Source organism: Enhydra lutris, unplaced genomic scaffold (assembly GCF_002288905.1).
Source record: "Enhydra lutris kenyoni isolate GAN:26980312 unplaced genomic scaffold, ASM228890v2 scaffoldscaffold67, whole genome shotgun sequence".
Classification (NCBI taxonomy): domain Eukaryota; kingdom Metazoa; phylum Chordata; class Mammalia; order Carnivora; family Mustelidae; genus Enhydra; species Enhydra lutris.
The window spans coordinates 542,894-553,826 of NW_019154151.1; positions in this window are offsets into that span (position 1 = coordinate 542,894).

Sequence of the window (10,933 nt, forward strand, 5' to 3'; positions counted from 1 at the left end):
GGGGGAGGTGAACAATGAGAGACTATGGACTCTGAAAAACAATCTGAAGGGTTTGAAGAGGTGGGGGTGTGGGAGGTTGGGGGAACCAGGTGGTGGGTATTAGAGAGGGCACGGATTGCATGGAGCACTGGGTGTGGTACAAAAACAATGAATACTGTTATGCTGAAAATAAATTAAAAAAATGATTAAAAAAAAGGCTTCCAGGACAAACAACAACTAAAATAATTTGTAAACACCAAACCAGCTCTACAGGAAATATTGAAAGGGTTCCTGTAAGCAAAGAGAGAGCTTAAAAGTAGTAGACCAGAAAGGAACAGAGACAATATACAGTAACAGTCACCTTAGAGGCAATGCAATGGCACTAAATTCATATCTCTCAATAGTTACCCTGAATGTAAATGGGCTCAATGCCCCAATTAAAAGACACAGGGTATCAGAATGAATAAAAAATAAAACCCGGGATGCCTGGGTGGCTCACTCGGTTAAGCCACTGCTTTCGGCTCAGGTCATGATCCCAGCGTTCTGGGATCAAGTCCTGAATCAGGCTCCTTGCTCAGCGGGACCCTGCTTCTCTCTCTCTTCTTCTGCCTGCCACTCTGTCTGCTTGTGCTCTCTCTCTTTCTCTGACAAATAAATAAATAAATAAAATCTTAAAACATACAAACAAACAAGCAAACAAAAAAAACCAAAACCCACTAAAATGATGTCTACAAGAAACTCATTTTAGACTCAAAGACACCTCCAGATTTAAAGTGAGAGGGTGGAAAGCAATTTACCATGCTAATGGACATCAAAATAAAGCTGGGTGGCAATGCTTACATCAGATAAATTAGATTTTAAGTCAAAGACCTTAATAAGAGATGAGGAAGGACACTATATCATATTCAAAGGATCTGTCCAACAAGATGTAACAATTTTAAATATCTATGCCCCTAACATGGGAGCAGCCAACTCTATAAGCCAATTAATAACAAAATCAAAGAAACAGATCACCAATAATACAATAATAGTAGGGGATTTTAACACTCCCCATCACTGAAATGGACAGATCATCCAAGCAAAAGATCAACAAGGAAATAAAGGCCTTAAAAGACACACTGGACCAGATGGACATCACATATATATTCAGAACATTCCATCCCAAAGCAACAGAATACACATTTTTTTCTAGTGCACATGGAACATTCTCCAGAATAGATCACATCCTGGGTCATAAATCAGGTCTCAACGGGTATCAAAAGACTGGGATCATTTCCTGAATCTTTATGGAACACAATGCTCTGAAGCTAGAAGTCAATCACAAGAGGAAATTTGGAAGGTACTCAAATACATGGAGACTAAAGAGCATCCTTCTAAAGCAACCAGGAAATTAAAGAAGAATTGAAAAAAATCATGGAAACAAATGAAAATGAAAACACAACAGTTCAAAATCTGTGGGACACAGAAAAGGCAGTCCTGAGAGGAAATATATAGTGATACAAGCCTTTCTCAAGAAACAAGAAAGGTCTCAAATACACAACCTAAACCTAAAGGAGCTGGAGAAATAATAACAAAGAAAGCCTAAACCCAGCAGGAGAAGAGAAATAATAAAGATTAGAGCAGAAATCAATGAAATAGAAACAAACAAACAAACAAACAAACAGAACAAATCAATGGAAATAGAAGCTGGTTCTTTGAAAGAATTAATAAGATTGATAAACTCCTGGCCAATTTATCAAAAAGAAAAGAGAAAGACCCAAATAAATAAAATCATGAATGAAAGGGGACAGATCACAACCAACACCAAAGAAACACAAACAATTGTCAGAACATATTATGAGCAACTCTACGCCAGCAAATTTGACAATCTGAAAGAAATGGATGCATTCCTAGAGATATATAAACTACCACAACTGAACCAGGAAGAAATAGAAAACCTTAACAGACCCATAACCAGGTAAGGAGATTGAAACAGTCATCAAAAATCTCCAAACAGGGACGTCTAGGTGGCTCAGTTGGTTGGACGACTGCCTTCGGCTCAGGTCATGATCCCGGGGTCCCGGGATTGAGTCCCACATCGGGCTCCCAGCTCCATGGGGAGTCTGCTTCTCCCTCTGACCTTCTCCTCGCTCATGCTCTCTCTCACTGTCTCTCTCTCAAATAAATAAATAAAATCTTTAAAAAAAAAATCTCCAAACAAACACGAGCCCAGGGCTAGACGACTTCCCAGGGGAATTCTACCAAGCATTTCAAGAAGAATTAATTCTTATCCTCCTGAAACTGTTCCAAAAGATAGAAAAAGAAGGAAAACTCCCAAACTCATTTCATGAGGCCAGTATCACTTTGATTCCAAAACCAGACAAAGAAAGAGAATTGCAGACCAATATCCTTGATGAACACAGATGTGAAAATTCTCACCAAAATACTAGCCAATAGTATCCAACAGTACATTAAAAGGATTATTCACCATGACCAAGTGGGATTTATTCCAGGGCTGCAAGGTATTTTCAACATTTGCAAATCAATCAATGTGATATAATACATTAATAAAAGAAAGAATAAGAAGCATATGATACACTCAATAGATGCTGAAAAAGCGTTTAACAAAGTACAACATCCTTTCTTGATCAAAACTCTTCAGACTGTAGATATAGAGGGTAGAAACCTCAATATCATCAAAGCCATCTATGAAAAACCCACAGCAAATATCATTCTCAATGGAGAAAACAGAGCTTTTCCCCTGAGTTTGGGAACACAGCAGGGATGTTCATTATCACCACTGCTATTCAACATCGTACTAGAAGTCATAGACTCAGAAATCAGACAACAAAAAGAAATTAAAGGCATCCAATTCAGCAAAGAAGAATTAACACTCTCACTCTTTGCAGATGATATGATACTTTATGTGGAACACCAGAAAGACTCCACTCCAAATCTGCTAGAACTTTTTCAGGAATTCAGTAAAGTGTCAGGATATAAAATCAATGCACAGAAATCAGTTGCATTTCTATATGTCAGCAACAAGCCAAAAGAAAGAGAAATTAAGAAGGAAATCCCATTCACAATTGCACCCAAAACCATAAGATACCTAGGAATAAACCTAACCAAAGAGGCAAAGAATCTGTACTCAGAAAACTATAAAGTACTCATGAAAGAAATTGAGGAAGACACAAAGAAATGGAAAAATGTTCCATGCTCATGGATTGGAAGAACAAATATTGAGAAAATGTCTATGCCAGCTAAAGCAATCTACATGTTTAATGCAATCCCTATCAAAATCCCATCCCTTTTTTTTTTCAAAGAAATGGAACAAATAATCCTAAAATTTATATGGAACAAGAAAAGACTCAAATAGCCAGAGAAGTGCTGAAAAAGAAAGCCAAAGTTGGTGGCATCACAATTCCAGGCTTCAAGCTCTATTACAAAGTTGTCATCATCAAGACAGTATGGTACTGGCACAAAAATAGACACATAGATCAATGGAACAGAATAGAGAGCCCAGAAATAGATCCTCAACTCTATGGTCAACTAATCTTCGACAAAGCAGGAAAAAAATGTCCAATGGAAAAAAGTCTCTTCAACAATGGTTTTGGGAAAATTGGACAGCCACATGCAGAAAAATGAAACTGGACCATTTCCTTACACCACACACCAAAATAGACTCCAAATGGATGAAGGACTTCAATGTGAGCCTCTTCGACCTCAGTCACAGCACCTTCTTCCTAGAAACATCGCCAAAGGCAAGGGAAGCAAGGGCAAAAATGAACTGTTGGGACTTCATCAACATCAAAAGCTTTTGCACAACAAAGGAAACAGTTAACAAAACCAAAAGATCACTGAAAGAATGGGAGAAGATATTCGCAAATGACATATCAGATAAAGGGCTAGTATCCAAAATCTACAATGAACTTAACAAACTCAACACCAAAAAAACAAATAATTCAATCAAGAAATGGGCAGAAGACATGAACAGACATTTCTGCAAAGAAGACATCCAGATGGCCAATAGATACATGAAAAAGTGCTCCACATCACTCGACATCAGGGAAATACAAATCAAAACCACAATGAGATACCACCTCACATCAGTCAGAATGGCTACAATTAACAAGTCAGGAAATGACAGATGCTGGCAGAGAATGCAGTGTTGGTGGGAATGCAAGCTGGTGCAGCTACTCTGGAAAACAGCATGGATCTTCCTCAAAAAGTTGAAAATAGAGCTGCCCTAAGACCCAGCAATTGCACTACTAGGTATTTACCCCAAAGATACAAATGTAGTGATCCGAAGGGGCATATGCACCCAAATGTTTATAGCAGCAATGTCTACAGTAGCCAAACTATGGAAAGAACCTAGATGTCCATCAGCAGATGAATAGATAAAGAAGAAGTGGTATACATATACAACGGAATACTATGCAGCCATCAAAAGAAACGAACTCTTGCCATTTGCAATGATGTGGATGGAACTAGAGGGTGTTATGCTGAGCGAAATAAGTCAATCAGAGAAAGACAATTGTCATATGATCTCCCTGATATGAGGAAGTTGAGGGGCAAAGTAAGGGGCTTGGGAAATAGGGAAGAAAAAAAATGAAACAAAATGGGATGGGGAGGGTGACAAACCATAAGAGACTCTTAATCGCACAAAACAAACTGAGGGTTGCCCAGGAGAGGGGGGTAGGGAGAGGGTGGTTGGGTTATGGACATTGGGAAAGGTATTTGCTATGGTGAGTGCTGTGAAGTGTGTAAACCTGGCGATTCACAGACTTGTACCCCTGGGGCTAGTAATACATTATATGTTAATAAAAACGTAAAAGTTTTTAAAAAAATGATTAATTCACCACAACCAAGTGGGATTTATTCCTGGACTGCAAGGATGGTTCAACACCTGCAAATCAATCAATGTGATACACCACACTAATTAAAAAAAAAATGAGAAAGATATGATCCTCTCAATTGTTGCAGGAAAAGCATTTGGCAAAACACAGCTTTCTTTCTTGATCAAAACTCTCTGCAGCTTAGGGATAGAGGGGGACATACTTCAATATCATAAAAGCCATATATGAAAAGCCCACAGCTAATATCATTTTGAATGTGGAAAAACTGAAATATTTTCCCCTAAGGTCAAGAATATGACAGGGATGGCCACTCTCACCTGCATTGTTCAGCATAGTACTAGAAGTCCTAGACTTAGCAATCAGGAAAAAGTGAGAGAGTGAGAGAGAGAGAGAGAGAGAGATAAAAGTCATCAAAATGAGCAAGGAAGTAAAATTCTCACTCTTCAACAATGACATGATACTTTATGTGGACTATCCGAAAGACTCAACCTCCAAATTACTAGAACTCATAGAGCAATTTAGGAAGGTGGCAAGATACAAAATCAATGCACAGAAATCAGTGGCATTTCATACACTAACAATGTAACTGAAGAAAGTGAAATTAAGGAATGGATTACATTTACAATAATAGCAAAAAACCATAAGATACCTAGGAAGAAATCTATCCAAAGAGGTAAAGGATCTATACTATGGAAACTGTAGCACACTTATGAAAGAAATTGAGGAAGACACAAAGAGATTGGAAAACATTCCATGCTCATGGATTTGAAGAATAAACATTGTTAGTGTCTATGCTGCCCAGAGCAATGTACACTTTCAATGCCATCCCTATCAAAATACAACTGACATTTTTCACAGAGCTGGAACAAATAATCCTAAAATTTGTATGGAACCAGAAAAGACCCCGAATCACCATGGGGATGCTGAAAAAACAAAACAAAACAAAACAAAACAAAAAAAAACAAAAACAAATCTGGGGCATCATGTTGCCTGACTTCAAGAGACATTAAAAACCTGTGATCATCAAGACAGCATGGTATTGACACAAAAACAGGCACATAGATCAATGGAACAGAAGAGAGTATCCAGTAATGGACCCTTAACTCTATGGTTAACTAATCTTTGATGAATCAGGAAAATTATCCAATGGAAAAAAGATAGTCTCTTCAAAAAATGGTGTTGGGAAAATTAGACAGCCACATTCAGAAGAATGAAACTGGACCATTATCTTATATCTTACCACAAAATAAACTCAAAATGGATGAATGACCTCAGTGTGAGACAGGAATCCATCAAAATCATAGAGAAGAACATAGGCAGTATCCTCTTCAATATCGGCCTCAGCAACTTTTTTTCAAGACACACCTCCAAGGGCAAGGGAAACAAAGGCAAAAATGATCCTTTGGGACTTGATCAAGATAAAAAGCATCTGCACAGCAAAGGAAACAGTCAACAAAACGAAGAGGTAACCCACGATTGGGAGAAGATATTTGCAAATGGCATTACAGATAAAGGGCTATTATCCAATATCTGTAAAGAACTTCTCAAACTCAACACACAAAAAACAAATAATCCAGCCAAAAAATGGGCAGAAGACATGGACAGACACTTCTCCAAAGAAGACATACCAATGGCTAACAGAAGTATGAATAATGTTCAACATCACTAACCATCAGGGAAATACAATTCAAAAGCACAATGAGATATCACCTTACATCTGTTAGAATAACAACAATTAACAAGTCAGGAAACAAATGTTGGTGAGTATGTGGAGAAAGGGGAACCCTCTTACACTGTTGGTGGGAATGCAAGCTGGCATAGCCATTCTGGAAAACAGTATGGAGGTTACTCAAGATGTTAAAAATAGAGCTACCCTATGACCCAGTAATGCATTAGTAGGTATTTACTCCAAAGAAACAGATGTAGTGAAAATAAGGGGCACATGAATACTTATATTCATAAAAGCAAAGCCCACAATAGTCAAACTGTGGAAGGAGCCAATATGTCCTTCAACACATAAGTGAATAAAAATGTGGTACATATATAAAATAGCATATTACTCAGCCATTGGAAAGGACGAATGCTCACCATTTGCATCCACATGGATGGAACTGGAGGGGATTATGCTAAATGAAATAAGTCAAGCAAAGAAAAACAATTATCATATGGTTTCACTCATATGAGGAACATAAGGAGTAGAGTGGAGGATGATAGGGGAAGGGAGGGAAAACTGAAGGGGAAGAAATCAGTGAGGGAGAAAAACCATGAGAGACTCTGTACTCTGGAAAACAAACAGAATTTCAGTGGAGAGGGGGATGGGGGAATGGGGTAGGAGGTGATGGGTATTAAGGAGGGCACATGTTATCATGAGCACTGAGTATTATATACAACTTTTGAATCGTTGAACGCTACATCAAAACGAATGATGTAGTATATTTTGGCTAACTGAACATCATAAAAAAGATTATTTTTTTAAATGAAAATTTAAAAAAAATAAAGGGACTGCATTTTGGATACCACTGAGATAGTGATATAGGAGACTGCTGAATTTTCCTCCTTCCACAGAGGGACCAAATATATAGATACACATGAATGAATTCCATCTGAGAGAACTCCAGAAACTAGATGATTGGCTTGTACACAGCAGGTGACTGAGAAAATATACACATCAAAATATGAAAGTCTGTAACACATTCTTACCATAAACCTCATCCCTTGCACAGTGCCTTACAATCAGAAGGGAATCCCCAACTCCCAACTTTTCTCTAAGGAGCAGTTTGTTTTAGACCATGGATCTAGTGTCCCAACTGTTAAGGCTTCTTGCTGAGACATAAGCCTCCAAATCACCAAATAATAGGACTTATATTCATGAGTACCACAGGACCATAACAAAGAAGCAGTTTTTAAGTGGAAACATAAGGGGTGCGTGGTTGTTCCAGTTGGTTAAGCAGCTGCCTTTGGTACTGCTCATGGTCACAATCCTGGGTTCTTGGATTCAAGCCCAGTGTCAGGCTTCCCTGCTCAGTGGGGAATCTGCTTCTTCCTCTCCCTCTAACCCTCTCCCCTGCTCATGCTCTCTCTCTCTCTCTCAAATGAATAAATAAAAATCTTTAAAACAAGAGAACATGAACCCACATAGCTATACACTTAGGCTCATCACAGAGGAAACATGCAAAAATTCCATCTCTAAATGTCTCCCTGAAAGTTATTTGACTACATACATTTCCAGATGCTTCCAGAGGAGCAGCCATCTAATCAGCCTGAATTTAGGTGTTGATTGCAATCCTCCCAGGAGCCTGAAAGAGACAGTGAACACTTTTCCTGAATTCTTCCCTGGTTCTCTCTAAGAATGATACCAAGTCTCTAGCTCCTCCATGGGAGGAGATTGTTCATGTATCTAGTGCCCTAAGTTTTACAGCTGCCACCTGAAGGATAAGCCTAAAAATTGTCTACTTCTAATAGTCAATAGTATCCAATATTAATGAGTCCCACAGGACCACAATGAACAAAAAGCAAACAAAAAACAGTTTTAAAAGTGCAGAAGCACTTCCTACAGGTATAGACCTGGGTTCAGTGTAGAGAGAACAAATAAAACACCCTTTACATCATACTCAATGAGGAAAAACTGAGAGCTTTTTCCCTAAGGTCAGAACAAGATTAAGGATGTCCATTCTCACCACTTTATTCAACATAGTACTGGAAGTCCTAGGCCCAGCAATCAGACAACAGAAATAAATAAAGGGATTCAAAATTGGTAAGGAGTTGTTAAAGTTTCACTATTTGCAGATGACATGGTACTACATGTATAACACCCTAAAGACGCCACCAAAAACTACTAGAACAATAAATTAATTCAGTACACAGGACACAAAATCAATATACACACATCCATAGCATTTCTAAACACTAATACTGAGGTAGCAGAATGAGAAATTAAGAAAACAATCCCATTTATAGTTGCACCAAAAAAATTAAATAAAATACCTAACACACTTAACCAAGGAAGTGAAAAACATATACCCTGAAAAGTATAAAGCACTGGGGCACCTGGGTGCCTCAGTTGGTTAAGCCTCTGCCTTTGGCTCAGGTCATGATCCCAGGGTCCTGGGATCGAGCCCCATGTCGAGCTCTTGGCTCAGCGGGAAGACTGCCTCCCCCCCCCCCCCCCGCCTGCTTGTGATCTCTCCCTGTCTCTGTCAAATAAATAAATAAAATATTTTTTAAAAAGTATAAAGCACTGATGAAGGAAATTGAAGACAACAACAACACAACAACAAAAGGAAAAAAAAAGAAAAAGAAAGAGAAAGATTTCCCACTGTTATGTACTGGAAGGAAACATATTGCTAAAATGTCCATATCTACAGATTTAATTCCATTCCTATCAAAATACCAAAAGCATTTTTCACAGAACTAGAACAAATAATCCTAAATTTGTGTGAAAGTTTAAAAGACCCCAAATACCCGAAGCAATCTTGGAAAAAAAAAAAAAAAAAGGAACCAAACTGAAGATATCACAATCCCAGGTTTGATGATATATTACAAAGCTGTATTAATCAAAATGGTATGGCACTGGCACAAAAAAACACATAGATTAATAGAACATAAGAAAATCAGATATAAACCCATGATTGTTTGCTCATAGTGTTGGGAAAACTGGACAGTACATGCAAAACAATGAAATTGGACCACATTCTTGTACCATACACACAAATAAAATCAAGATGGATTTATGACCTAAATGTGAGATCTGAAACTCTAAAAATGCTAGAAGACAGCATAGGCAGTATTTTTTTTTTACATCAGCCATAGCAACATTTTTCTAGATATGTCTCCTAAGGTAAGCAAAGCAAAAGCAAAAGTAAAGTATTTTGACTATATCAAAATAAAAAGCTTCTGCACAGCAAAAGAAATAATCAAGAAACATAAAACACAACCTACAGAATGGAAGAAGATATTTGCAAATGACATATCCAATAAAGGGTTAGTATCCAAAATATATAAACAACTGAACACATAAAACAAATAATCTGATTAAATTTGGAAAGAAGACATAAATAGACATTTCTCCAAAGAAGACATATAGATGACCAACTGATGCCTGAAAAGATGCTGAAGATCATTCATCATCAGGAAAATACAAACCAAAACTATAACTCTAGCCTGTCAGATATCAACTCAAGCCTGTCAGAATGATTAAAATAAAAAACCCAAGAAAAAACAGGTGTTGGTGAGGATGCGGGGTTAAAGGAACTCTTGTGCACTGTTGGGGTGGTGAGGAATGCAAACTAGCAAAGCCACCATGGGAAACAGTATGGAGGTTTATATCAAAAAATAAAAATAGGGGTGTCTGGGTGCCTCAGTTGGTTAAGTGTATGCCTTCAACTCAGGTCATGATCTCAGGGTCCTGGGATCAAGACCTTCCTTAGGCTCTGTGCTCAGCAGGCAGTCTCCTTCTCCCTTTGCCTCTCCCCTACCACTCATGTGCATGCTCTCTCTCAAATAAATAAATAAAATATTAAAAAAAAACTAAAGGGGGGGGACAAGATGGCTGGGAAGTAGGAGGAGGCGCCTTTTCAACCTGTACCCTAAAGTGAGCTGATTACCTACCAAAGAACTCCGATCACCCATGAAATCAGCCTGAGATCAGAATTACACACATCTGGATCTCTACAGGGGCAGAAGACGCCAGTGGGCAGGTAAAGCGGAGTGGGAAAGGTGGACTGATATCGGAAGATAAACAAAAGGGGGAGGGAGCCACCAGAGGTGACCGGTTAGAAAGTAATACCCCTAATACGAGCGAGAGTGCCCTGCATCTGGGGACCAGCATTAACTTGGAGACTGGTTGAAAGCACTCCAAAAGAGCAAAAGAGCTGGGGGGGGGGGGGTTTGGGGGAATCAGGACTACTAGGGACAGGGGCTTAAGTCCCCAGTCCCAGGACAGCCTTCCCTGGCGCGGAGCCAGAGAGAGTGCAGAGGAGAAACCAGGTCTTGGTCCCTGAGCCGCCAGCGTGCCCGAGATTGCGTGGGTTCTGGCCCCTGTGAGGAGATGGGACCCACGCCGGAAGGCAGAACACACGAGCCCTGCTACAGAGCCTGAGATGCGTGCGCCCCTCATGCTC